The sequence below is a fragment of the Sapajus apella genome, unplaced genomic scaffold (genome assembly GCF_009761245.1).
Source record: "Sapajus apella isolate SASKATOON/1434 unplaced genomic scaffold, GSC_monkey_1.0 scaffold11, whole genome shotgun sequence".
Taxonomy (NCBI): Eukaryota; Metazoa; Chordata; class Mammalia; order Primates; family Cebidae; genus Sapajus; species Sapajus apella.
This window is the reverse complement of record NW_022436951.1, coordinates 10449738-10477121: the sequence shown is the minus strand read 5'-3', so window position 1 is coordinate 10477121 and position 27384 is coordinate 10449738. Positions and strand designations below refer to the sequence as shown.

The 27384-nt window shown below is 46.9% G+C and overlaps 1 protein-coding gene across 7 annotated transcripts in view; it reads left to right on the top strand.

Annotated features, from left to right (window-relative positions):
- The window catches only part of PDZD2 (PDZ domain containing 2), a 466872-nt gene that overhangs the window by 218122 nt on the left and 221366 nt on the right, over window positions 1-27384 (top strand). For 2 of the 7 annotated variants that reach the window (XM_032279036.1, XM_032279032.1), the window contains exon 1: window positions 2777-4799. The exons of 4 other annotated variants lie outside the window; for them this stretch is intronic. The gene's annotated coding sequence lies outside the window, so the exon portion shown is untranslated. One more of the 7 variants, XM_032279033.1, reaches the window with a different exon arrangement.

Here is a 27384-nt window from a genome sequence, read left to right as displayed (position 1 = left end):
TGGGGTTTCACCATGATGGCCAAGCTGGTCTTGAATTCCTGACCTCAGGTGATCCACCCACCTCGGCCTCCCAAAGTGCTAGGATTACAGGCATGAGCCACCACTCCTGGCCTTATTTTCTGTATTTTTAGTAGAGATGGGGATTCACCGTGTTAGCCAGGATGGTCTTGATCTCCTGACCTTGTGATCTGTCCACCTCGGCCTCCCAAAGTGCTGGGGTTACAGGTGTGAGCCACCACAGCCAGCCTCCAAAATTCTAAAGTTGTATTTTGAATCTCTTACCTCTTCTGTCCTCTGTAGAGATGACAAAGAGCTGGTCAGTATCCTTTTTACGATAACTCTTCAAGTAGGAAAAGGCTGTTAAGTTTGTCTTTAATCATGTTTTTTCACTCTAGACTAAACAACTCCAAATCCTTTAACCTCCCCTCATAGGTTCTATTTGCTGTCTCTAATCACTTAGGTTTTTCTTTGGAACCTTTCCAGGGGCTCCACATCTTCCTTACAATAAGAGGCATCAGACTGGACATACCCCGCCCCCCACCAGAAAGAGTCTGTCTGCTGTCAAATTCTTTATTATGGGGTAGGAAGAAGGGGGGGGCACTTCCCTTTCCTGTCAAACTCCCACCAACGTGAGTTCACCCCAGCACTGCCTTGCCTATTTCTTATCAGTATAGCAGGCAGATTCCTATTAAATGCATGATCTGCTGTGACTCTCACCTCCTTGTCAGTTTTTCTTGAATCTAGACATTAAGCCCCATTTGTGCCTGTCATTTTGATCATCACCCCTGAGGATACCACTTTGAAATCAGCCATCAGGCTGAACTCTAAACTGTTTTTAATGAACCATTTCCTTGGTTGTGTGGAAGCTACTTTGGATTCTCTTAATGTATCAGCAGTTCTCACTCAAATTAATGTTATTTGTAGACCCTGGGTGTGCATGTAGCAATTTCAAGTATTATTTAAACCAGACCCAAGATAAAATTGTAGACCACATTCTAAGCACCCTGTTTGTTTACTGGGCCATTGATCTCTTTTCCAGTCAGCAGTGAAACCCCGGTTAGGGAAAAGACGCACCAGATCGTATCTTTCTGGCCTGCTGCTGATGAGAATGGCATATGTATGCAAAAGCTTTCCTGAAATTAAGGTATTATACAGATGTGGTCATATTTTTTCCCCCTTGAGATGGAGTCTTGCTCTGTTGCCCAGGCTGGAGTGCAGTGGTGAGATCTTAGCTCACTGCAACCTCCGCCTCCCAGGTTGAAGTGATTCTGATGCATCAGCCTCCTGAGTAGCTGGGCTTACAAGCGCTGGCCACCACGCCTGGCTAATTTTTATATTTTTAGTAGAGATGGGGTTTCACCAAGTTGGCCATGGCCAGGCTGGTCTTGCCCTCCTGACCTCGTGATCTGCCCACCTCAACCTCTCAAAGTGCTGGGATTACAGGCGTGAGCCACCCCGCCCAGCCTGTGGTCACATTTTTAATTCCCAGCACTTACACGCCCTAAACTGAGCTTAGGCAACGAAGATGAGGATAGGAGCAGAGTATTTATTTGCATGATACTTAAAACCATACATTTGTTTTTATTTATTAATTTAATTAATTAATTTATTTTTGAGAGGAAGTCTCAGTCTGTTTTCCAAGCTGGAGTGCAGTGGTGAGGTCTCGGCTCACTGCAACCTCCACCCCCTGGGTTCAAGCAATTCTCCTGCCTCAGCCTTCTAAGTAGAGTACCTGGGACCACAGGTGTGTGTCACCATGCCCAGCTAATTTTTGTATTTTTAGTAGAGATGGGGTTTCACCATATTAACCAGGCTGGTTTCGAACTCCTTACCTTAAGTGATCCACCTACCTTGGCCTCCCAAAGTGCTGGGATTACAGGCGTAAGCCACTGTGAGCCCGAACTTTATTATTTATTTATTTTATTTTATTTTCTTGAGATAGAGTCTCCCTCTGTAGCCCAGGCTGGAGTGCAGTGGTGCAATCTTGGCTCACTGCAACCTCCGCCTTCTAGGTTCAAGCAATTCTCCTGCCTCAGCCTCCAGAGTAGCTGGGATTACAGGTGTCCACCACCATACTCAGCTAACTTTTGTATTTTTAGCAGAGTCAGGATTTCACCATGTTGGCCAGGCTGGTCTTAAACTCCTGACCTCAAGTGATCTGCCCACCTCGAGCTCCCCAAGTGTTGGGATTACAGGCATGAGCCACTGGGCCTGGCCCATACATTTACTTTAAACAGCACTGATGTACACAGATAATTTATTATGTACCTGCATTGAAGGAGTGAGGAAAGAAGCTAAAACATTGGGAACTGTCATGGAAGAATAGAAAGGCAGCAAAGGAGCACTTCTGAAATTATTAGAAAGTTATTCAATTTGAACTTAATTCCCATGAAATGTATAGGATGCTAATGAAAGACGACCGCGTCTTGGCAGTAGAGTGGGAAAAGGGAAGGGGGAGAAGCCAACATTCATTGAAGCCCTTATAATATTTGTAAGCCAGATAGGTTCCGTTAGAGAGTTCTAATACCCTTGACTTTCTTTTTCTCTCTTTTTTTTTTTTTTTTGAGACGGGATTTTGCTCTTGTTGCCCAAGCTGGAGTACAATGGTACGATCTCAACTCACCGCAACCTCTGCCTCCCAGGCTCAAGTCATTCTCCTGCCTCAGCCACCCGAGTAGCTGGGATTACAGGCATGCACCACCACGCTTGGCTAATTTTTGTATTTTTAGTAGAGACAGGGTTTCTCCATGCTGGTCAGGCTGGTATCGAACTCCCAACCTCAAGTGATCCACCCAACTCAGCCTCCCAAAGTGCTGGGATTACAGGCATGAGCCACTGTGCCTGGCATCTTGGCTCTTTATGAAATCATCAGCCTAATTTGCTTTGACCCAGGAATTGCAGTGTTTGGAGGACTGGCCTGCAAAGCTTGTTCTCACTGGAGTAGTGTTTTCCTAAACTCCATGAGGTATTGTTGGTTGCAGTACCCACACCTTGAAATAAACCTTATCCTGGGGTTCTGTTTCCTTTGGGTTCTTCCAGAGGAGGACTGGTATGGCCTGGCACTCCTTGCCTGTTTCTGGTTTGGCTGTTGTGCCGACCTGAATGAAGCAACTAGGGGTAATTCCAGGGCTGGTCATGATGACCATTATTTCCTATGTACTCTGGGACTGCTTCTGAGAGTGGGCAGATTTCCAGCCCAGGCTTGACATGGGTTGGCCCTTCCTCGGCTCTAATTACCCATTCCAGTGGCAGTAATGGTACTGGGAATTGAAGCTTTCTTTGCCTCCTCCATTATAATTAATTGCTTCCAATTCCACCAGATCTGTCCCTTGCAAAGCTCATTTACTTTCAGGAGCTGCTGGATGTCCGCACCAGAGCTTAAAGAGAGAGGGGTGGAGTGAGACTGGGGTGTGACTCTAATATGAACCCCAAAGAGTGGAGTGTGTACCTGCCTGAGCAAGTCCCAGGAGGGAGGCCCAGGTCTTGAGTGAGTTTGTTTGCACTGAGATTTGTGCCATCAACCTCAGGAGCTCTCCATACCTCTGACTCAAGTCCCTGGGAGTTCCATCCTGGATGCCTTTTGTAGGCAGGTGAAATGTGTTTTGAGCAGAGGTTCCATAAGGGTTTGAGGTTTGGCACCAGCGACGCTTTTACTTTTCAGCAAATGTCAGGAGTAGAAAAAGGGAATGAATAGAATACAACTAAGTTTTGAAAAGCAGTGAAATGTGGGGTGACCCCCTCCCGCTGCCAGCCCTCTCCCCCGCTTTAAGAAAAGCAAACACTCTTTTCCTGTCTTATTTGTGTTCCCATTAATTTAAGACAGGAAGCCTCAGTGGGTGTGATGTAAACAATTCGGCCTCGTGGGTCGGGCTTCCTCATCAGTTTGCAGCTGGAGCGATGGCTGCGGGGCCGAGGCCCACTCAGGCCTCTCGGGGGATGGCTTGTTGACTGAACCCCACAGAAGGTGGGAGGGGTAGGGGCGCGGGAGAAGGTATAAAGGAAATGCTTCAGTCGTGCGGTCACCGGCGATTGTAATTCCGCGGTGGTAAATCTGGTTACTCCAGCAGAAAGGCTCTGACCGGAGATTTCTGGAAAGTTCCCTGACATCCTGCCCCATGCGATGGTTGTGATTTTAGCTGGGGGCTCCACCCCCTAAGAACCCAGGCTGCCGCCGATTATGAAACGGAGTGGCGGTGAAGTGTAATTGATGGGGGTGGGTGGAGCTTCTGGCCCGGGCGGGGAGGGAGAACTTTCGGAGCAGGCGAGGGGCTGGGGTCCGCCGCTTTCTCCTCTAGCCTGCTTCGGGTTTGCCCCAGGAGGCTCCTGAGCCCCTAGTGTCAACAAAGGTGTCTTGGATGAGAAGCCCCAAACTCCCTGAAATCCTCCCCAGGGCGGTTTCCTTTTCCCGGCCAGGGGAGTGACCAGGGTAGGGATCCTGGAATGCTGTGGGGTTTTGACAAGTGAGGCGGGGAGTGGCGAGCCGAGTTTAGGATTGCATTACAGGCTTTCCTAACCTCCTCCACCGCGGCGCGCAGGGAGGAGGGGGTCCTCCCACAGGCGCGGAGCCGGCGGAGAGCAGCCCTCGGGAAGTCCTGCAAGGGCTGGCGCGTTCCGGGAGGGCAGCCGGTCGCCGCCCGCGGGCCGCCCGCAGGTGATTAGGCTAATGAGCCGCCCCGGGGGCGCGGAGCCCGGCCCGGCGAGCGGATTACCCTGCGCGCGGCTGCAGCTGGCGGAGACTCCCAGGAGCCCCGGAGAGGGGGTCGGACGGGAACCCTCCGAAGGTGACTTCAGAACTGGAGGTAGGAAATGGGCTTCTCCGGCGACCACAGCCTCAGGTCTGATCTGGGTCGGGGTGCAGGTGGGGGCTGAATCCACAAATGTGGAGAGTTAGCCACAGCCTCGGAGCCGCTCCCTAAGCGCCTGCTCTTCGCATCTCCCGGACTCCTGGGGTGTGCTGTTTTTAAAGCGGGGGATTTGCGTGTGGAGAGACGGTTTGTGTTCCTCGGGAGGAGTGAGTGACTTGGAGCTGGTCTGTCAATGGCTGGACGGAAGGAGGCGCCCCGGGTGTGTGTGACGGGCAGGGAAGGGGTGCGCAGAGGGGACAGGTGGGGGGACCCCGGGACCAAGGCGGTTTCAGAACCTCAGGGGCCGTGCCGTTGAGGCCCCCGTAGGAGCGGGGTGCTTGGCAGCAGCCCGGGCATCTGTCAGTGTCCCCAACCCTCGCTAGCAGGAGGAGAGGCGGAGCAAAGCTGCCTTCTCTACCCGCGGGAACTGTGGATGCTCCCACACGAAGTCGTGATCTCCTTTGGGGACAGATCTTTGCCCCCAAACTGCTAAACAGCCTGCTTGGATAACAGCCCACCACTGATTCACAAAATGTTTTGGTTATAGGATCCACAAATCAAAGAGTTTTAGAGATGCAGGATGTTTGGAAAGAGCATGGCATTTTATGTCCTGTAGCTCCTCTCTACTAGGTAGTTTATAAACACTGGGAGTGAAATGAAGTCAGTCTTGTCTCGTGAGATGGAGGGAAAAAAGGAGGTAACCACAGCTGTCATCCTGGGAACCATGTGTGGGAGAAAAAGGCTCTGTGAATGTAAACAGTTAATGCTTTTCATAGAAATCGGCCGGGCTGAGTTTGATACCATAAACTCTAAATAATATAGAAATATCTTTACACACTTACTATAGTACATTCAGACTTTGCACTCTTACACTGCTTTGCAACTCTCAATTCAACTTTGCAGGTGAATTGCAAGGGCATAGTCTCACCCCAACTGCTAATCTGGCGGTTGAATACTAACCTGTAGGCGCCTGGGGCTCCTTTTGCTGGGATGTTAATGAGTTGAGGTCATGCGGGACCCACCCACAGTTAATTCTTCGGGATCTCCAGTCAAACCCACGGCCCCTGGGGGCAGCTGCGGGACTCTCAGACAGAATGGCCTTTGGGGAAGGAGGCCTGGGTCAGGCCTTAATTAAGAAAAGAAAGAGTTCTCAGAGTGGGCCACAAATAAACAAGAAAGGGAAAGTGATGGGGGTCGGGGAACCGAAGTGTGGACTTAGGCTTGCTCTGCGCCCTCAGCCTCTCTCAGCCTGTGTTGCTGGGGGTAATTTTCAGTCTCCCTTTAATCTAGGGATGAAGGGAAGACCGGTCTAAGAGCAGCAAAGTCACCAGCTGCCTTTCTGCCTCCTCACGTCCCTAAATTTCCCAGCGGGGCACCTGGCACTTGAGCCTTTGTTCTTGCTAATCTCTGTATGCTCCAGGCAGGTCACACTTAAGGAAGGTGTCATTGAAGAGAATGGCAAGTCCATTGCACCCTGTTTCCTGGGACATCGAGGTCCCTTACCTGCTGTGCCCTTTTGCTCAGCCCTGCCTTCTTCATCAAGTCTGTTTCCCAGAGGTTTGGCCAAGTGCTTGTTGCTCTGCCCTCCAGAGAGTGGGTTCTTCCTGATTTTATTGGGTTCTCCTTCTGTAATCTGATATATAGCCTGAGCTTCCCTCCTTATCAAAACTATATATACACACACATAATTTAAAAAGTCAAATATGTCTACAAACTTATAACTAGGGATGGTACTCACTCACCTTACCCCTCACCAACTTCCACTTCTTTTTATTCTCTAGAGATGGAGTCCCTCTCTGTTGCCCAGGCTAGAGTGCAGTGACACAATCTCAGGTCACTGCAACCTCTGCCTCCTGGGTTCAAGCTATTCTCTTGCCCCAGCCTCCAAGTAACTGGGACTACAGGCATGTACCACCACGCCTGGCTAATTTTTGTCTTTTTAGTAGAGACGGGGTTTCACTATATTGGCTAGGCTGGTCTTGAACTCTTGACCTCAGGTGATCTGCTTCCTTGACCTCCCAGGGTGCTAGGATTACAAGTGTGAGCTACCATACCAGGCCTTTTTGTATTTTTAGTAGAGGCAGGGTTTCATCATGTTGGCCATGCTGTTCTCGAACTCCTGACTTCAAATCATCTGCCCGTCTTGCCCTCCCAAAGTGCTGGGATTACAGGCATGAGCTCCCGTGCCCGGCCAGTTTCTTAGAGTTACAATAATACTTTCCTTCCTTCTCTTCTGGAATACCCAGTCAACTGGAAGGAGACCCTCATGGTTTGAATCTCTAATTTTATTACTGAAACCACCTTTGCAAAAATTAGAACAGCTGTGAATGTGAAAGAGATCTGATCTGACTCTATCTTGCTTCTAACCTCCAAGTTGTCCTGGGTGTAGGCCAGACTAACTTTGGGAGGAGTTTATAAACTTTGAAACAAAGATGATTAGAGCCCTTTCCCCAAAACAAATCCCGATGTTGCCTGGGGATCAGATAGGACTAACAGGTTAGCCATTAGCCACAAGATTTGCAGCTTGATAACATCACTATTATAGAACCTAAGATTGGCCTTTTGAGATGTCTTTTCAGGTTTTGGCATTTCCTTTTTCTTTTTTTGAGACGGAGTCTCTGTTGCCCGGGGTTGGAATGCAGTGGCATGATCTTAGCTCACTGCAACCTCTATTTCCTGGGTTCAAGCAATTCTCGTGCCTCAGCCTCCCAAGCAGCTGGGACCACAGGCATGCATCACTGTGCTCGGCTAGTTTTTGTATCTTTAGTAGAGACTGGGTTTCGCCATGTTGTCCACCAGGAAGTGGACTCAGCCTGAGGACCGTTTCCGCCCCCCATGATTGAATCCCCAGCCAGTAAGCAGCACCCATTACCTAGCCACTCTATCCCCCAAACTATCCTTAAAAAAACCATAGCGTTCGAATTTTCAGAGAGACTAATTTGAGTAATAAAATTCTGTTCTCCTATTCAGCTGGCTCTGTGTCAATTAAACTTCCTCTATTGCAATTCCCCTGTCTTGATAAATTGGCTCTATCTGGGCAGCAGGCAAAATGAACCTGTTGGGTGGTTGTATTACCTTTTTTCTTATACTTTCGATTTCCTTTTTAAAACAACATTTCTACTTCCTGGGAAATTTCCTCATTTTTGTCTTCCAACCCATATGTTCAATTTTTATGTCTGTCATATTTCTAATTCCCCAGAAAGCCTTAAAAATATCTGAAATTTTCTTTTTATAACCTCCTGTTACTGTTTCTTGGATGAAAAGCTTCTCAATTCTTTGTGGGTCTCAATTACAGCTTCTTTGAAGCATTTCTCTGCTCCCTGCACTGTTTATTTCCTCTGATTTCCCCTTTGTGTGTGTGTGTATATGTGTGTGTGTGTGTGTGTGTGTGTGTGTGTGTGTGTGCTTTTGGTTTTTAATCACTTCCACATTAAAGGCTTTCTTCAAATGTCTAATGATCCTTGACTGATCACTCACTATAAAGCTAACTGGAAGGTCTACATAGATTAAGTATACCCAGGAGTAGTTGCTTCTTACTAAGGAGACAGAACCGTGTCTCAGAATCTAGAACAATTGCTGGCACACACTAACCTTTCCATACATATAGTTTTTGCTGAGTAACTGAATGACATACACTCTTGCTGGGGTCCAGGTAGTTGTGAATATTAAAGCTCTCGGGTGATTCAAATATGCAGCTAGCATGGAGGACCTCTGCTGTAGGATTAGCCCGCTGGTGGTTTCATTGGAGGACTCCCACCTGATAGTAGAAAATATTTGTTCTCTGGGGAAACTGATTGGGTGAAGAGAAATCCCATACACTGAAGGGAATTGGTTGGCTACACTGGGAGCCAGATGAGAAGGAGACTGGAAGTCTAACCATGTGGTATGATGGCTTTGTCTTATTCACCTGTTTTTTAGCCCCTGCCCTCAGCTACACCTGGTATCTGAGTCTGGAGTTGTCATGACGCAGCAGAGCACACAAGTTGCAGAATTTCAGCCTTCTCTTGGTATCCAGGGCTAAGGTGATTTAGGGTCCCTTCCCCATCAGTGCATGTTGCCCCCAATTTCAGAGGTGTGGGGGGCATAAATCCCAACCTGGCTTTCCACACTGCTGTGCTGTGCCAGGTTTTCAGTTTCCCTCATCTGCTAAGTCAGTTACCACTAGTTTGTCAGCATTCCAGCTTCCAAAATTGTGTTGCAATCATTGTTTCTCCTGTTCTCTTTATCTTTTCGAGTTTAGCAACCCTCCCTTCACCCTCACTCATGTCGGACCATTGTGTTTACTGGAAAATGAGTCTTCCTGCCTGACGCCCCCAACTTTGCCCCAGAACCCTTCTCTCAGTTCCTTCTCCTGTTGCAGGTGCCCACTCGGGGCCACATTGCAGATAGGCCACATTGAACTTTCATCTCAGCAGTAATCATTTAAAATGTCCCAGTCCCTGAAGAGAGTGGCAGTTGGTCATTCCTGTTGGCATGGTAATGTCTTCTCCATCGTATCATTCGTCATGCTGCTGCTTTTGTGTGGAGTATTGGGCAGAAGGCATTTCTGACATATTTGATGCTGTGGCTTATCAGGGTTCTGTCTATGAGGATAACTGTGCGGCACATTAACTTAGAAATATATTCATGTCTATTTCCTCCTTTGGTCCTCACCAGCAGCTCCTTGGGTGGCGGTGTGGTCAGGTGGACTTGGAAGCATTGTAGTCTGAGATGATCAGCCTGTGCTGGTCACGTCTCCATTCTACACCCCAGAGACAAGCTGTTAGAAAGGGCTCACTATCAAAGGCTAAGGAATGAAGGAAAGTTTGTCGTGGATGTTCTAGGGAAGGTGTATTCACTACCAAGAAAAACGCAAAATAGATGGCTCTTTTGCTTCCTCCCTATGTTGGTGTGTAAACTGGCGTAGACATCTTGCCTCCAGCCTTAAGATGAAGCCACAGTGCAGGAGAGAGTAAGTAGCAGGTCCTAGAGGGTCCCAGAGAAGCGCAGCTCAGGGCCCCACCCTTTCTCTGCACTTCTGGCATGTGAGATGATTAATTTGCCCCCTGTTTAAGCCACTTTGAGTCAGGGTTTGATATCATTTGCTGCCAAAGTGATACAGGTGGAGATTTATGTATCACTCCTCTCCAAAAAGAGTTGAGGCAGACCATGGGCTCACTCAGCTTTGAGCTGCCCCATTCCTCCTTTGATTCTCATTCTGATTCCAAGTACAATTCCTTTCTACTCAGCCTATTTTCTAGGCAGATGAAAGTAATTTTATTCTCCCTTCCAACTTCAAAGGAAGGAATAACTATTGAGACATTTGGGGAAAAGGGGGAGTTCTTTGCTTTGGAGATTGCCAGCCGATCCCGGGGAGCGAACATCCTGGGCTGTCACTGAAGTGAGGACTGTTTTTAAATGACGCAACACTGAAGACACCTCATGCTCCCGCCTGTGAAAAAAGCAAAGCGCTAGTTATCCCTCCCTCCTGGGACTGGGGGGGCTGAAGTCTGCCTGTGGACTTTGTATCATTTCCTCCATCTTCCATCCTTTGTGCCTCCCAGACTTTGGGAAGTTTCAAAGATGAAGCAAGCTCCAGAAATGCTCGGTGGTGTCAGGGAGACCAGAATGCAGGAGAAAGTACACTGTTCGTTCCTGTCTGTCTCAAGTGGCAATGATGTGCTCTCCCTATTTTTATGAATGGAATGCCTCCACAGCCCGTTCGCTACTTTGTAACATGCATGCCTTACACGGTATAGTTCATCATTACATCCTGAACACCCTACACCATCTGTTGGTATTCAAACATTATGATGAATGAATAACACAAGGATTGCTCATGTTAATACAGACTCATTAATTTTTTTTTTTTTTTTCTTTTCCTGAGGCAGTCTTGCTCTGTTGCCCAGGCTGGAGTGCAGTGGCGTGATCTCAGTTCATTACAACATCTGCCCCCAGGGTTCCCGAGATTCTCCTGCCTCAGCCTCCCAAGTAGCTGGGACTACAGGCAAGCTCCACCACGCCCAGCTAATTTTTTGAATCTTTAGTAGAGATGGGGATTTTCCCATGTTGGCCAGCCTATTCTAACTCTTGACCTCAGGTAAGCCACTGTGCTAGCCCAGACTCATTAATTTTAATGGCAGCATATTTTCCCATTGAGTTGAAGGACCATAATTTGTGCATCTATTCCCCAGGACTGGACATTTAAGTAGTATGGGCTAGAATAGCTGAGACTGAGACCATACTGAGAAATCTCAAACGTGTGCTCATTAATTGGGAGATGACCATGGGACCTTTTTTTTTTTTGGATGGTATTTTACTTTGTTGCTCAGGCTGGACTGCAGTGATGTGATCTTGGCTCACTGCAACCTCCGCCTTCTGGATTCGAGCAGTTCTCCTGCCTCAGCCTCCTGAGTAGCTGGGATTTACAGATAAGTGCCACCAGGCCCAGCTAATTTTTGTTATTTTTAATTTATTTTTTCGAGACAAAGTTTTGCTTTTTCGTCCAGGCTGGAGTGCAGTGGCCTGATCTTGGCTCACTGCAACCTCTGCCTCCTGGGTTCAGTGATTCTCCTGCCTCAGCCTCCCAAGTAGCTGGGATTATAGGCGTGTGCCACTACGCCCAGCTAATTTTTTTTTTTTTTTTTTTTTTGTATTTTTGGTAGAGACAGAATTTCATCATGTTGGCCAGGCTGGTCTTGAACTCCTGACCTCAAATGATCTGCCTGCCTCAGCCTCCCAAAGTGCTGGGATTACAGGCATGAGCCACTGCTCCTGGCCAATTTTTATTTTTTTACTTTTTAGTACAGACAGAGTTTCACCATGTTGGTTAGGCTGGTCTCGACCTCCTGACCGAAAGTGATTCTGCTTGCCTTGGCCTCCCAAAGTGCTGGGCTTAACAGGCATGAGCCACCATGCCCAACCATGAGACCTTTTTTTGACAGTTCTATTCTCCATCCTCCTGATATATTACTCTCTATCTTCCTAACCCCATAATCTTCAGAGAAGCCCTTATCACCCCAGTTCCAGATTCCCATTGCCAGCAGCCGAACTCAGCAACAAGACCAACCTGGCCAACATAGTGAAACCCCGTCTCTACTCTACTAAAAATATAAAAAAAATTAGTTGGGTGTGGTCGTGGGTGCCTGTCATCTCAGCTACTAGGGAGGCTGAGGCAGGAGAATCGCTTGAACCCAGGGGGTGGACGTTGCAGTGAGCCGAGATCGCACCATTACACTCCAGCCTGGGCAACAAGAGTGAAACTCCATCTCAAAAAAGAGTAGATGGCATTTCGGAAGTACTGATATTTTTGTAACTTTTTCCAGGGGTTCCTGTTAAGCATTGGTTGGCAGGGAATCGCCGTTTGAAATGTGCATCCCTGAAATGTTGCCTGCCTAGCGTGGTTTTCCAGGTGGTTTCTCCTAACATGTCTTACTACACTTTTGAATCCAGAGATTATGTAACTGGCTCTTACATTTGTTAAGACTTTTGGCTGACCTCTGAGATGCTTGTTTTAATTGCCAACTGATAGAAAATCTAAGTGGAAAAATGCATGAGGGTGAAAACTTTGGAGCTGGTTTTCTCTCTGGAAATTGGTGAGCCTGTGGGGATAGGAGATGAAGGACAGCTGTTACAGACAGTTTTGTCAGGTTAGTGGGCTATTGTCTTACCGGTTTCACTTGTCAGTCCCCCTGTAAATAAATATGCCATTCCTTAAACAATGTAAGCATTCTGTGGAAGTTCACACGTGAAGAAATTTACACATAATTTCTGTTTTTGTAACTTATATCTGAGATACACTAGAAGACCTTGATGTTTCCATTTAGATTAATCCTACGGTGAAGCCCTTTTGTAGAACAAATGATTTTTTTTAAAAGTATACATACCAGATATATATGCATGTGTGTGTGTGAACTTACAGTTGTGTGTATGTGTCATTCCTCCCCCTGCCCCCAATTCATTCTCAGTCTTCCTCGGTCCTAAGAGGATTGTGTCTGTGAACTGCAGCATCTGGACTCCCTTGCCTGCTGTTTCTGGTTGGATTCAGCCAATGGGAGGCACTGGCAGGGGATCAGAGGAGGAGGAAAGAACATCTGGGTGTTTATCTCCCTCGTGGTCCCCTTACCTTGCAGGAGTTCCGACAATGGCTGATTTCTTCTAAGCGCTTGAGGCAACTCACTTTCCTAGCTCCAGTTCCTGCACAGTCTAATAATACTGCTTCCTAACCTTGCCCCTCAGACCTAGAGGTCCTAGCAGTTTCCCTGCTGTTGTTGCTGGTCCCGGGTGCTGCACTCTGCCTGTCTCTTGCCCTCTCAGGCTGGTGTGCAGTGGTGTGATCACGGCTCACCACAGCCTCAACCTCAGGCCCAGTTGATCTCCTACCTGAACCTCCCAAGTAGTTGGGAGCACAGGCATGCACTACCTTGCCCAGCTAATTTTTATTTTTTTTGTAGAGATGGGGTCTCCCTGTGTTGCCCAGACTGGTCATGAACCCCCAGGCTCAAGCAGTCCTCCTGCCTCAGACTCACATAGTGCTGGGATTACAGATCTGAGCCACCTGTGTGTGATGGCAACTTTTTTTTTTTTTTTTTTTAACCAGGATGGCAACTCTTTGCTTTTTTTGTTTTTAATTTATTTTTTTTTTGAGACAGGGTCTCAATGTCACCCAGGCTGGAGTGCAATGGTATAATCACAGCTCACTGCAACCTCCACCTCTCTGGCTCAAGCAATTTGCCCACCTCAGCCTCCTGAGCTGGGATTGCAGGCAGACGCCATCATACCTGGCTAATTTTTGTCTCTTTTGTAAAGAGTTTTGCCATGTTGTCCAGACTGGTCTTGAACTCCTGAACTGAAGCAATCAGCCTGGCTTGGCCTCTGAAATTGTTGGGATTACAGACATGAGCCACCACACCCAGCCTCAGGATGGCAACTGTCGAAGTAGAATAATAATATACATATCGGAGTTCATGTTTGTCTTTAGTATGTATGCAGGTATCATATCTGTGACTGTTAGTGAATTTTTTTTTTTTTTTTTTTTTGAGACGGAGTCTCGCTCTGTCACCAGGGTGGCATGATCTTGGCTCACTGCAACTTCTACCTCCTGGGATCAAACTGTTGTCCTACCTCAGCCTTCCAAGTAGCTGGGATTACAGGTACATGCCAGCACACCCAGCTGCTTTTTGTGTTTTTAATAGAGACAGGGTTTCAGCATGTTGGCCAGGATGGTCTCAATCTCTTGACTTCGTGATCCACCTGTCTCGGCCTCCCAAAGTGCTGGGATTACAGGCGCGAACCATTGCGCCAGGCCTGTTAGTGAATTTTCATAACTTTCATTTGTGTCCTTATCAGTGTCGCTTCATTCATGCGGTAAGCAATTACTGAGTGGCAGTTACAGGCATCACACTGTGCTAGCAATTAGCTGTCATGTTTTTCAGAGCCAGGGGTTCCTTAAAGGACTGAAATAATAGAATTTTCTAGCTAGAAGGGATCTCGGAGCATGTCTAATCCAGCTTCATCCTTTGAAGGTGAAGCTCAGGCCAGGAGGTTCAGGACTTTGTCTGCAGCACAGCTAGTAAATGCGGTGGATGGTACCGGACCTCCGTGCCTTGACTGCCTGGAGGTCTGTCCTCATTTTGCTCTGGTTACACCACGTGGTCATTTCCTGGCTGCTTTCTGGTGCAACTAACCTCCACCAGGTATCCTTTAAAAAGCTTCTCTGCTGCTCTTTATTGCTTCCCTCTGGCTGTAAATGCAAACCAGATAGTCATGCTCTGAGCTCGTTAAAAAAAAAAAACAAAACAAACAAACAAAAAAAACTAATGGCATCCAGACAGCGGATTCCAACCTAGACTTCAGCACAGCCCCGGTGTAGACAGCTGGAGGCTACTCAGACCAGCCCACCCCACCACTGCTCTGAAGCATCTCGCCACCTTTAAACTTCAGAGCAGCATTGTATGTGGGTGTATGAGGTACTGGGGGTTGGGTCGGGTGAGTTAGTTATAAGTTGTGTGGTTTTTGGAGCCAGAGCCTCAGCTGTCATCTGCAGACGTGGTCTCCTTCAAGCCAGGCGAGGGCTTCTGGGAGGGCTTTGCTGCCACACGGGGATAGGTGCTGCTTCTGAAACGGTGGCCCTTCATGGGTCTATATTTAGTTCAAGGACCAGGGTATCAAGTGTCCCCTACAAAATAAAAAACTTTGACGCCACTAAATTTACAGCTTCAAATTGGATTCAGATGGACAAGAATAAGCCTTTCCTTAATGAAGAGACATGAAGCAAATTAGACTGAGAGCAAGCCTAGGTCTGTGTGTGATGAGGTGAATCCCAGTTACTGAGTGTTCCGCCCTCCACGTGTTACGTTCTTCTACATATGTGTGTCAGCCAGAGTCCTGATAAATCTCTACCAGCAGCTATGAGACAGGTTCAGAAAGATTAGGAAAAGGAAGGCAGCAGGGGTGGAGGGGGGTGGGGCAGGGCCGGGCTGGGCAGGTGCAGCTGGTAACCTTTACTGAGGGCCTGCTCTTTGTCAGGCTTTGTGATGGGAATTTTAACTAGGGGATCCCACAGCTTGATAGCTGAGGGTTATCATCATTTTGCAGATCTGGACTTGAGGCTCAGAAGGGCCTTGACGTACCCTGAGTTGCATAGGTAATGTAAGGTGGTATGTCACTTGCTCACTTCTGCCTGACCCCACACACAAACTGTCTCATTGAAGGATCCTGCTCCAAATGCGGCTGTCAGCCAGGCGCAGTGGCTCACACCTGTAATCCCAACATTTTGGAAGGCCGAGGTGGGCGCATCCTGAGGTCAGGAGATCCAAACCAGCCTGGCCAACATGGTGAAACCCTGTCTCTACTAAAGATACAAAAATTAGCCGGGTGTGGTGGTACGCACCTCTAATCTAGCTATTTAGGAGGCTGAGGCAGGAGAATCGCTTAGACCTGGGAGGTGGAGGTTGCAGTGAGCTGAGATCATGCCACCTGCCCTCCAGCCTGGGTGACAGAGTAAGACTGTCTCAAATGGATGAATGAATGCAGCTGTCCCATGTGTCTTTGGGAAAAGCTAATTAGCATCCCTGCCTTGCTTTTCTCAACTATAAAGTGGGGATAAAGTTTGTCACTCACTCACAGGTTCGTGGTGAGGGTGGAGTGAGCAAGGGACTGTGCATGTGTTTGTCACTATGCCAACCATGGATGCCCTTCATAAAACTTAACTCCTGGGCTCCTTGTGCTGGGTTTGCTGCTGCTGCTTTTTCTAATGGGTTTTGTCACTTTGGAACCAATTGTTAACGTCATTGAATTAGTTTGCTCATTCATAATATGAGGCTTGCATTAAAGATGAGGTTTTTTTGTTTTTGAGACAGAGTCTCGCTCTGTCACCAGGCTGGAGTGCAATGGCAGGATGTCAGCTCACTGGAACCTCCGCCTCCCGGGTTCAAGCGGATTCTCCTGCCTCAGCCCCCAGAGTAGCTGGAATTACATGTGTGCGCCACCACTCCTGGCTAATTTTTTTGTATTTTTAGTAGAGATGGGGTTTGCTATGTTGGCCAGGCTGGTCTTGAACTCCTGGCATCTAGCGATCTGCCTGCTTTGGCCTCCCAGAGTGCTGAGACTACAGGTGTGAGCCAACTGCCCCCAAATAAAGGTCAGTTTTCGTAATGGAGAAAATCCCAAAGAGAAAGAGGAACTTTGTAACTATCAAAGCTCCAGGCATGCTCTGTCTGTATGTTCCTTTAGGACGTAATCCATTCCCGGCTGCTGGTGAGAGGCTGGACTTGGTGAGCTGGGCTGGAGGAACCTGTGCTGTCTGCAGCTAAATTCCAGCCACCCTCCTCAGTCCTAGCTCCTTGGGCTTCCTCTCCTTCCTGACCCACTGTCCCTGTGACGCATGTTTGTCAGCACTGCACATTTTTTTCTGCCTCCCCCTCCCCTTGAAACAGAAATGCATTGGCTGCAATGGGCATCTTGATAGCTTAGAATATCGTCCATTGTCCTTTCCACTTCAGTTACTGAAATAGGTAATGACGGGGACTCCCTGGAATCTCCCAAGGTGTCTATGCCTTTCTTCAGGATGTTCCGTCTCTTACAGCCCTCTCTGGCCCTCGCTGCTGTTGGCAGTGCCTTCTAGCAGTGCTGCGGCTGCTCAGACTCTTAATTCCTGCTGTTGGCTCGGGTATCTGAGGGCAGAGAGAGGGTGGGTCTGACCCCCTGCAGAAGGTGGTGATGGCGTCCGGGAGGATTTGTGCCCTCACAGCTGCCCAGGAGCCTCCGACAGATACTCTCCCACCACCCTTAAAGGCATCATACCACAAGTATACAAATTATTATTATTACATTTATTTATTTGTTTGAGACAGAGTTTCACTCTTGTTGCCCAGGCTGGAGTGCAATGGCGCGATCTCGGCTCACTGCAACATCTGCCTCCCCGGTTCAAGCAATTCTCCTGCCTCAGCATCTCGAGTAGCTGGGATTACAGGCGTGCGCCACCACGCCCGGCTAATTTTGTATTTTTAGTAGAGACAGGGTTTCTCCATGTTGGTCAGATTGGTCTTGAACTCCCGACCTCAGGTGATCCACCCGCCTCAGCCTCCCAAAGTGCTGGGTTTATAGGCGTGAGTCACCATACCTGGCTGCAAATTATTTTTTAAAAAAGAAGAAAGACAGAAAGCTATTGACCCTGCCAGCTGACCTCATGTTGGCCACAGTGTCCTGTGGGAGACACACCTGTTTCTGTGTTCTTGGGACCCACATTTTGAATTCCTCTGGAGTCCCCAACTCTAGCTTGGGGAATTCTACTTAGGACTTAGTACCATATTGCCCTCACCACCTGCTGAGGGAAAAGAACATTTGAGAGAAAATGTGGAAAATAAGTTATACAGCTTAACACATAGGCCCAAATATAAGGTGATATTCTGCCCCCTAGCCCCCCCAAAAAGTGGTCAGAAATGAGAGAGTTGCCTTATATTTAAGTCTCTACAAATTCTCTCTCACTGTGGGAGGGTCTTGCAATTATTTTATTTTGAACAAAGTAGTATTTAGAGAACACACATTACTTTGAAATGACCTTAGTCAGTGCTGGTTTTGGATGTTTTAGAGGTCAGCTAAGGAAATCATATTTTTAAAAAGGAGGATGGTGGTTAAAAAAATCTAGTAATATTCCAGAGCATCTGACCTCACAGTAACAAGAGTCAGGTTTCTTTGTAAACAAGGCTTTTAAAGATCATTAAAAATGGAACAAGTTGGCCAGGCACAGTGGCTCATGCCTGTAATCCCAGCATTTTGAGAGACCAAGGCGGGCGGATCACCTGAGGTCAGGAGTTTGAGACCAGCCTGGCCAACATGCTGAAACCCCATGTCTACTAAAAATACAAAAATTAGCTAGGCATGGTGGCGGGTGCCTGTAATCCTAGTGACTCGGGAGGCTGAGGCAGAAGAATTGCTTGAACCCAGGAGGTGGAGTTTGCGATGAGTGGCGATCACACCACTGCACTCCAGCCAGGGTAACAGTGAGACTCTTAAAAAAAAAAAAAAAAAGAAACAAGTTAAGAACTTTATTCAAATAACTTAGATTGAAGTGAAGAAGATATGTTTTGGAAAACTCACAAAATGTAGCTGTAATCACAGGAACTGGTGTGAAAATGCCATTGCCGATGTAGACTTTAAATAAATGTTTTCCTAAAGTGTGAGCGAGAGCTGGGGGGAAACCAGAAAGCTTTCTACTTTAGCATGAATTTAATGTTTACATATTCATGTATATAATACACACATGTGTATATGTGTTGGTCTATTAATGCCTTAAGGTATCTTTAGTGTATCATATTTTAATATTTTAAATGGGATATTTACATCTAATAATAGGTTTTTTTTTTTTTTTTTTTTTTTTGAGAGGGAGTCTTGTTCTGTCTCCCAGGCTGGAGCGCAGTGGTGTGATCTTGGCTCACTGCCACGTCCACCTGTTGGGTTCAAGTGATTCTCCTGCCTCAGCCTCCCAAGTAGCTGAGATTACAGGCATGCGCCACCACGCCTGGCTAATTTTTTTTTGTATTTTAGTAAAGATAGAGTTTCACTATGTTGGTCAGGCCGTTTTGAACTCCTGACCTCAAAGGATTCACCTGCCTTGGCCTCCCAAAGTGCTGGGATTATAGGAGTGAGCCACTGCGCCTGGCCCAGATTCTTTCATTTACAGTTATCTAATCAAATTGCCCCAAAACATTTTTGGCTATCATCTAATTGGGATAGTAGAGGATTCACCTATATTTGGAATATCCTTATGATCTAATTAAGAAGTCTTTCATTCACTCCAATTATATAGAAATTGCATGTCAAGAAGTGTGTTAATAATGTATGTTGTTATCTCAGATCATTGCTTCTATACCTTCATTCTTGTTTCTTGCTTGAGCTTTCTTTTTTTCTTGAGACAGTTTTGCTCTGTCGCCCAGGCTGGAGTGCAGTGACACGATCTCCGCCTCCTGGATTCAAACGATTCTCCTGCCTTAGCTTCCCGAGTACTTGGGATTACAGGCCTGTGCCACCACACCCGGCTAATTTTTGTATTTTTAGTAGAGGCTGCGTTTTGCCATGTTGGCCAGGCTGGTCTCGAACTCCTGACCTCACGTGATCCACCCACCTCGGCCTCCCAGAGTGCTGGAATTACAGGTGTGAGCCACTGTGCCCTGTGCTTACTTGAGTTGTCTTGATTTGCAAGAGTCAAACTAAAATGAACATAAGTATAGATTTTGTTTTGTTTTGTTTTGTTTTGTTTGAGACAGTCTCATCACCGAGGCTGGAGTGCAGTGTGTGTGTGAACGCAGGTCACGGCAGCCTTTACCTCCTGGGCTCAAGTCATCAGCCCTCCTTAGCTTCCCAAAGTGTTGGGATTACAGGCGTGAGCCACCATGCCTGGCTAAAAAAGCAGAATATTAAAATGACTCAAATATGTTTTCTTTGAAATCAAGGGATGTATACTGAGAAAGGGGTACCAACTTATCTTTATCAGGGCATGTGTGGTATTTGCAGTTGTGTTGAGCAGATTAGAGTGTTTGTGTGTGTGTGTAACCAGCCCAACTGAGGCTGCTGACAGCTTGTGGGCAAAGCAGAGCCCAGCCATAGGAGGAGGGAGGGCAGTCCAGAGAGCGCTCCATCTCAGGGCGGGGCAACTGGAGGTTTTGGTAAAACAAACATGGAGAATTTCCCTGGGGAAGAATCTTGGGTACAGGAAGGACAGAGGTCACTTCTCTAGCTCTTCTTCATCCCCCTCCATGGGAATGTGGACACGTGTCCTCTAGAATGCATGTTGCCAACAGGTAAGACAGGGAGATTGCCACTAGGAAACACACATCCAACAAGAAGCCTGCCTGGCTGAAGAAGTTTATCTTTTCATGAGGTACACTTTCCTTGAAGACAAACACAGTATGTGTTTATACCCACTGTGTCTACTATGTTAACTGGCCTGTCATTGCCCCTTCCTCCCCCAAGGCAGCGTTTTCTGCCTTTTCAGTGTGACAGACATTCTATTTGTTGCAGCCCTGTAGTTGTGGAGAAACCATGGCTGCCTCCAAACTTGAAACACTGACTTATTAGTCAGGGTTCTGCAGAGAACAGGACTGAGAGGAGATATGTGCACACACACAGATACGTGTATCTACACACGTGTGTATGTCACGAGTGTGTGGGTACCGTCATGCACTGAATAATGACGTTTCAGTCACCGATGGACTGCATATACGATGGTGCTTCCATATGATTGTAATAGGGCATATACAGAAACCCGCTGATGGCACTTGATAGTGGCATTGCAGGACAAGGAGGGGAAATGATTGATGGTAAGGTGCTGGGACTTTTGGTTTTCCGTATGAAAAAACATATAAATAATATATATACTGCCATCTAGTTTCGTGTAAGTACACTGCATGATTTTTACACAATGACAAAATTACCTAACAACACTTTTTTTTAGAACATATCACTATCATTAAGCAACGCATGACTAAGTATGTATATATGTGTGTACATACATATTTATATGTATATAGAGAGATCCTGAGAGCGATTGAGATTTATTTTAAGAAATTTGTGGCCAGGTGCAGTGGCTCACGCTTGTAATCCCAGCACTTTGGGAGGCCGAGGCGGGCGGATCATGAGGTCAGATCGAGACCATCTTGGCCAATGTGGTGAAACCCCATCGCTACTAAAAATATAAAAAATTAGGCCGGGCGCGGTGGCTCACTCCTGTAATCCTAGCAGTTTGGGAGGCTGAGGTGGGTGGATCACCTGAGGTTAGTAGTTTGAGGTGTGAGCCACCATTGCCCAGCCTGAATTTGGATTTTTGTTTCCAGCAATTTGCAGCATCCTCCTATTAATTCTAATTGTTTGGAGGTTGGTTTTGATAATTAAATGTAATCAAGTGTCTGTAGGTCTTCAATACTATTTTGAATTATAAACTCTGTAATTATACTGCCATCCACAATTACATAAATTTCCCTGAGCATAATGTAACACAGGGCATTGACTCTGGAGCCAGGCTGTGTGCCAAGGGACATAAAGATGAAAGCAGTGGAGCCCCACTTCTGGGCGGTGACCAGGTACGGCCTCAAATTCACTCCTTAAAAAATTTTAGTGTTGGCGGGGTGCCACTACACTCCAGACCGGCGACAGAGGAAGACTCCATCTCAAAAAAAAAAAGAAAAACACTTCAGTGTTGGCCAGGTGAGATGGCCCATGCCTGTAATCCCAGCACTTTGGGAGGCCGAGGAGGGTGGATAACAAGGTCAGGTCAAGGTCATCCTGACCAACAGGGTAAAACCCCATCTCAACTAAAAATACAAAAATTAGATGGGTGTGGTGGCACGTGCCTGTAGTTCCAGCCACTCAGGAGGCTGAGGCAGGAGGATCAGTTGAACCTGGGAGGCAGAGGTTGTAGTGAGCCAAGATTGCACCACTGTACTCCAGCTTGAGGACAGAGGGAAAATATGTCTCAAAAAAACAAAACAAATCAACTCAATGTCTGTGCAGCTTTTCAGACCACTGGGTTCTGAAACGGCCCGGGTTCCAGCATTTTCCCATTTGCATGACCTTGGAAACTATCTGTGCCTCAGGTTATCTGTAAAGTGGGAATATTAGTAATATCTACTCACAGGAGATGGTGAGGATTCAATGAATTATTGCGTGTATCTGGTCTAGTTTAAGCTACTGATAAATGTTGATTGTTACTCTTGATAGCATTACTGCATTTTAAAATTTCAACTGTCTTAAAACTTCTGAGTAGCATAGGATTATTAACAGCTTAGATTTATTAGTGCTTTATCAGAAAATCAGATTTTGTGTTTGTTTGAGATGAGTTTGGCCGGGCGCGGTGGCTCACACCTATAATCCCAGCACTTTAGGAGGCCAAGGCGTGTGGATCACCTGAGGTCAGGGGTTCGAAACCAGCCTGACCAACAAGGTGAAACCCTGCCTCTTTAAAAATAAATAAATAAATAAGAGATGAGTTCTCACTCTGTCACCCAGGCTGGAGTGCAATGGTGCAGTCTCAGCTCACTGCAACCTTGGTCTTCCTGGTTCAAGCGATCCTCCCACTTTAGCCTCCTGAGTAGCTGGGGCCACAGGCGCACACCACCACACCGAGCTAATTTTTTTTGGAATTTTGGTAGAGATCGGGTCTCGATATGTTGCCGCACCTGGTTGTGAACTCCTGAGCTCATTGTCTGCCTGCCCGGGCCTCCCAAAGTGCTGGGATTATAGGGATGAGCCACCACGCCCAACCCAGAAAGTCAATCTTTTCTCTTTTATGATTTGTTTTAAAATGCTGTGCTTTGTTCATTGTCACCGTATCGCTTCCAGTAAGGTCACGCCTGGTATCCCTAATGCAGGTGAAAAGGAAAATTACTTCACAGTTTGCTTGAGAAACTTTGCTGAAAGATCTCTTGATTGATTGATTGATTGAGATGGAGTTTTGCTCTTTTTGCCCAGGCTGGAGTGCAATGGCACAATCTCAGCTCACTGTAACCTCTGCCTCCTGGGTTCAAGTGATTCTCCTGCCTCACCCTCCGAAGTAGCTGGGATTACAGGTTCACACCACCGTGCCCAGTTAATTTTGTATTTTTAGTAGAGACGGGGTTTCACCATGTAGGCCAGGCTGGTCTTGACCTCAGGTGATCCACCCGCCTCAGCTTCCCAAAGTCCTGGGATTACAGGTGCGAGCCACCATGCCCAGATTATTTTTGCTTATGAAGATACCTTACAACTCTGTATTAATTAGCTCTAGTCCTAGTATTTTAATAGTGACAAATCAGAGTGCAGAGTTTTCAAGTGGTTTGCATTTTATTTTTTGAGCCAAGGAGAAAAATACCCTGATGGTAATTGATTAGCTCAACAAGCACCCTAGCACCTCACGTGCTCAGATTGCTTGTGGTTGGTGGTAACTGAAATGTGTGGCAGACAGCAGAGCAAGCCTGGGAGCACTGCCCTGGGCCACATCATTCACTGAAGATGCTCTCTGGTCCATGTCTTCCCCAGAGGCATTTTTCTTGTTCCCAGACAACTGGCTCCATCCCTTCCGCCCCAATCAGCCAGCCTGTTTTACTAGAATGTGTCTTTAAAAGCACTATTCTCTTTTTCTCAACTTCAGAAGAACATAGACGATCCCGAGACCCTGAATGGCATAGCTTGCTGTGAAGTTCTGGGCCTCTTGCTTGGAGGGACCACAAATGAAGGATGCTTGGATAAGAGCTTGGACATGTGCAGATCCTTTTCTTTGGTGGTCAAATGACCTTGGCTCATTTTGGAATTTGTTAGAAAATGGCTAACCCAGTGTTTAAATATCTGTTACTATCCACCCTTCCTCCATTAGCCAACCAACTGTATAGACACAGCAGTGTCCAACATTGTAGGTGGATCAGCAGTTGGACCAGGACATTGATACGGTCATTCACTGGGGGCGACCACCCATTTATATTCTAATTCCTGTCAGTGGCAGAATGCTCAAATGGATGTTAAGAATTGACATTTCTCCTCAAGTATAACCCCAGCAAGTAGTCACACATTCTATTTTTTTTTTTTAGAGAATAAAGGCTAAGATTGAGAGTAACTCTAAGTTATTCCGATAGCTGTTTCCCCGAGTCTCCTCTTAGCAGGATTTGGAGAGTGTCTAGCATTTTTATGAATGGTCAAACCGGTTTCAGCAAGAGGCAAACTCAGTTTGTCAGCTGGTTGGTTTTTCGTGCCTACATTTCAACTGCCTTGTCCTTCCTTTTTCTTTCCTGTGTAGCAACCTTCAGAGATTTATAAGAATTGGATACTTTTTTCCCTTCCAAGGCAGATTTTAAAATGTTTTCTTAGCCTTTCTCATTATCTTCAGGATCTTGGTTAGAGAAAAAAATGTTATTTTCCGTAATTGAGAAAAAGGTGCTTCAGTGACCACACTGGTCTGTGATTTAATCACTAGGTCTGATTTGGGCTCTGCCTGACGACTTACATTTTTCTCAGCCATACCTACCTCTAAAAGACCAGAGCAATGATGGACATTTTGGTTTATGCTTTATATGGAAATCCAATTAAGATTTTTCAAATTTGGCTAATTTGAAGACTTAGATTCCTAAATTATTATTCAAATCTTTGAGGACATATCAAGATTCCATACCATGGGGATTGTCCATGTCTCAACATTCTGCTGTCTATAGTGCATTTGATCACTGCTTCAATAGCCATCTTTATGAATGGATAGAAGAAAGCATGTTCAAAATTCTATGCACAGAATGTTTTCTTTTTCTTGCTTTTCCAGAGTTGGCTATAGCTTTTATCCTCATTTGCAGAGATCAAAATCTGATCTGCAGGAACCCTATTTTGATTGGCTGTCAGGCATTCATGGCTCTGTAACTAAATACCAATGTATGAAATGGTTATTGTTCCCTGGAGTGGTGGGCCTGGGCCAGAACACATTCTTTGTGATTTCAAGGGGGCCAAATGGAAGCTGTAAATGTTCTGGCAGCCATTTACAGAGCTCTTAAGGGTAAACATGAGCTCTTACAACCTCAGACACAAGAGTAGAAAGGTGGCCTCGCTGTAATATCTTCAGCTGTTTTGTTGGAGACAGTCTCGCTCTCGTCACCCAGGCTGGAGAGCAATGGCACAATTTCGGCTCACTGCAACCTTCACCTCTGGGTTCAAGCGATTCTCCTGCCTCAGCCTCCCGAGTAGCTGGGATTACAGGGATGCGCCACCACACCAGGCTAACTTTTGTATTTTTAGTAGAGACGGAGTTTCACCATGTTGGCCGGCCTGGTCTCGAACTCCTGACCTCAGGTGATCTGCCCACCTTGGCCTCCCAAAGTGCTGGGATTACAGGCATGAGCCACCGCACCTGACCATTATCTATATAGTTGGAATAACACATTGAAAGAATGGATCAGTGCATATCTTCAGCAATGAACAGTGCATTTGTTTAGAGCATGTTGCTGCATGGGGTGAACCCTCAGGCTGGTAGCGACTCCAAGCTGTGGTTGGGTTTGCTAGTGCCAAGTTGTTTATGTGCCTCCCCTGGGCCTCTTCCTTCCCTGCCGCTTATTCTTCCTCCCAGCCTGCTGAGCTTGCCACCCCGACTCCCTTCCTTTCTCCTCTCCGCTGAGGTTCTGCCAGCTGGATAAATTCCTCCCCTTGCCCTTCCACCTTTCTGAGAACTGTGGGTTGGCAAGGGACCAGGAAACTCCCTGACGGAAACTGCTTTTGTGAAGGATGCTGAGATGCGTGGGCCTGCAGCCACGGCCCAGGGTGGAAGTGAGGTCTTATGGGAGGACCCAGCACCTGTTGCAGGTAGAGCCAGAGGTACTTCTGCATCGGGTAGATTCTGCACTTACCTCTTTGTTTTTGTTTTGGGTCTCATTCTGTCGCCCAAGCTGGAATGCAGTGGCATGGTCTCTGCTCACTGCAACCTCTGCCTCCCAGGTTCAAGCAATTCTTGTGCCTCAGCCTCCTGAGTAGCTGGGATTACCACACCTGGCTAATTTTTTGTTTCACCATGTTGGCCAGGCTGGTCTTGAACTCCTGACCTCAGGTGCTCCGCCTGCCTTGACCTTCCAAAGTGCTGGGATAGCAGGTGTGAACCACCACATCCGGCCTCAGTACTGTCTCTTGAATACCGCCTGGGTGCCAGAACCAGTGCCAGACTATGCCTTGTGCCTACTTGGGCTGGCCTATTCCTTCTGTGCCTGCTTCCTTGATGTTTTCTGTGGGCTGGGCTCATTCTTACTGTGGATTTCTGTATATTGACCTCTTGGATGAGTTTTGAAAATCTTACAATGTGCTGGATGTTTTTTTATTTTATTTTATTTTTATTTTTATTATTATTATTTTTTTTGGGAGGGAGTTTCGCTCTTGCTACCCAGGCTGGAGTGCAATGGCGCAATCTCGGCTCACCGCAACCTCCGCCTCCTGGGTTCAGGCAATTCTCCTGCCTCAGCCTCCTGAGTAGCTGGGATTACAGGCACGCGCCACCATGCCCAGCTAATTTTTTGTATTTTTAGTAGAGACGGGGTTTCACCATGTTGACCAGGATGGTCTCGATCTCTTGACCTCGTGATCCACCCGCCTCGGCCTCCCAAAGTGCTGGGATTACAGGCGTGAGCCACCGCGCCCGGCCTGTGCTGGATGTTTTTAAGTACACACTTGGTAGACTCTAGAGGGAAAGGCAGATTTGCCACACACACACAAAATCGATATGTAGCGTGAATGGAGAGGCAGTGGCAGAGTGGGAATTGTGTGAGGAAACTGACTCTTGCTTCAGAAATGCTTGGAGCACTTGTGGTATCCTGGGACGCCCTCTCTGAAAGGACTTGGGTGTCGGTGGAGGGACCACGTTCGGAGCCTGAGAGCAATATGCACTTTCATCCACAGGCTTGATTTGCTTTCATTTTGCTTTTTGAGATGGAAAAAGCAGCATTGAGGATAGAGGAGGGCTAGGAGGGTGGCAGCTTTTCCAGTAGGAACCATTTTTACAGCGGAGAAGTGCCATTCCTGAGATCTCCAGAGCCGGCTTCCCTCCTCTCACTGTGCTGTCAATTGTCCATTGTGCTGTTGGCACAATGGGGCTGATTTTTCCATAGGAATCTGATGAAATTTTGCGTAGCTTACAGATAACTGCCAGTTAGGGGGACAGAGTCAAGAGTGACACAAGCTCAAATGCTGAGTGTTGCCTGTGCTTGGATTGTGTCTCAGAACTGCCCTACGCTTTGCTTTCAGTCATTGGTTTTATATGGTTAAGAAATAAAAAACAGCACTTTTTCTAAAGGAAAAATAAAACGGATTGGTTTATGGGAAGGACAGTCACATATAGCTTTGAAAGGCTGCTTAGTTGGAGAGGGGGTGGGCGTCTTCAGCATTGTTAGCTTCAGCATACAGTGGGTGTTTGGGCACATCAGAGGGATACGACCCTGTTTTTCGAGTCTGGGTTCCAGGGGTGCAGCTGTTCTGGGCCATTTACAGCAGTGGAATTTGGATGGCGCAGATATTGCCCATAGAAGCGCTCCCCTCTCCTGCCCTCCCCTTCCCTCTTTTTTTTTTTTTTTTTTTTTTT